We start from the raw sequence: 2,196 nt of genomic DNA, 5'->3' as shown, positions 1-2,196 counted from the left end.
TATATATATATATATATAATTTGAATTCAATAACTTTTAAAAAGTATACGATAGAAGGTTAAGGCATGCAACTTATTTTGTTGATTTGGATCCAGAGACAAATGTTAATGCAACAGCTGTGAAATAACAGTACTACACATGCTTTACAACAAATTGGGTTGACCTGATTTTAAATCGACTTGAAAATTCGACTTTGAGTTGACTTGATTTTCTTTTGGGCCAGATTTCAACTTTTCAATTTTTGGGTTTGATTTCTGTTTGCCCTCAAATTCGAATTTGATGCACATGTTCAGACTTGGCCTGTAAGCCCTAACTTTACCCTGTTGAATGATATGCCTAATGTGAAAAAGATTGCTTGAATCAATTTTGTGATAGTTGGGTTGAAATTGAGTTGTGTTTGATTCAACTTTATTGACCCGTTTAATAAACAAGTCAGCTTTGAGTGATGCATGTTCTAATTAGGTTATAATTGGGTCAAACATAAACCTAACCCGCTAACTCAAATTGCCACCTTTACTGTTATCCAATGAATTCCATTTGGAACCCATTTATACAAATTTGAGTATTCATGTGTCGTAGCGGTCAAGCTAGCTTAAATCAATTCAACTAATGTGTGCAATTTTTAGAGTGCCACAAATTTTATTACTCGGAAGCTGTAATCAAGATTTATCTAGTAATAAGTGTTTCTTTGGGCAATCAAAAATCAAAAGGTCCAGTGATCATGCGAAGGTGGCCAACTAAGCCTCGGTTATAGAATTGTCAAAAGGGACTAAAACGAGAGTTGGGAGCAGCCTTTTACCCGTTAAGTGTTATAAAAGGTTTCATTTAGCATGCCTCTTTGGCTTCCCCTCCTACTTTTACCGTCACTAATACACATCAACAACGTGGAGCCTCATTTATCCATCACATGTGTAAGCAATAAACTGAAACTACATGCGTTAAAAAAAAATTAAGAACTGAAGCCACACGTGTGGCCATGGGCAAATTTATATTGAAAATAATAAGTTTATGGAGATGATTCTGACAAATTAAATCATCTAGGTCCTTGTCTTAATGACCTTAAAAATGCAATCAGAAGTATAATTAAGAAAAAAAATAAATTTTTTTTAGAAGATGAATAAAAATAATATTGTGATTGTAATATGGCATAACCTTCGTTGTCATTAATTAGTGATGACATTTAGGTGGTAATTAGTGTGAGCATCTTCCTTTCAAAGCTTTCAAAGTACAATTACTACCAATTAATATTAGGAATTTATTTCAAATAAAAGTTAATAGACCAATGAACTTGCATTATTCATGAATCAATACTAAGTAGTATTATTAACATAAAATTTGCTAGCTACTTCCAATATGTGCCATCCTTTCACCAAAACAATTTGATTGTCTGATTATCAATCATCAATGCCATTGATGGATTTTTAAATATTTTAGAATATATATAGTTGAATCCAAAACTATCCGGGAGACACGCCTAAGGAATAGAACACTGAAGGATGAGAGAGAGTAAGAGAGAGGAGAAGTTAGAACAATAGACAACAATGAACAATAAATTTGCGTAACCTTTATTTATGAAATGGGTATCTATTTATATAAATGATTGATCATACAATTACACGTTGTACCCCTATAGTATGTAGGTATGGTGGTGGTATTTTAGTCTTTACAAAAATATGGCTCGTTGGGCCCATAGATATTCGACCGAGGGGAGTTGGGCGACCACTAGACCAGACAACTATAAAGCGAGGCAGACATTGGCCGGGCGGCAGTTAAGCCGGGCGACTACAAGGCCAGTCAACCATCATGCTGAGAGCCTAATGGGCAGGGTTGTCATTTGGCTGGGTGGCTTCTATGTCGGGTAGCTGCAGACCGGGCTGTCGTTAAGCCAGGTGGCGGCATGCTGCGATTGGTGCTAACCACTCTGGAACCGACTGTTTGATTTGCCCATTTTGTCTGTCCTGGATGGAAGTCGCCGGATTTGTCTGCCCAGGTAGACTCTTTAGGAGCCGATCTCCTCTTATTTGTTGTGGAAGCATTATCCTCTCGATATGTGAGAGTAGGCTAGCTAGACGCGCGGTTCTGAATAGTCTTTGGTGGGCTCTGCAATACCTCGCCATATTTGTCGCTGGCTGGATATCTTTAAGATTCGTGTTGATATATTTTTATTGTACACATACACTATATATATATATATGA

Source organism: Phalaenopsis equestris, unplaced genomic scaffold (assembly GCF_001263595.1).
Source record: "Phalaenopsis equestris unplaced genomic scaffold, ASM126359v1 Scaffold000522, whole genome shotgun sequence".
NCBI lineage: Eukaryota > Viridiplantae > Streptophyta > Magnoliopsida > Asparagales > Orchidaceae > Phalaenopsis > Phalaenopsis equestris.
The sequence above is the reverse complement of the archived record's forward strand: the minus strand, read 5'-3'. Positions refer to the sequence as shown.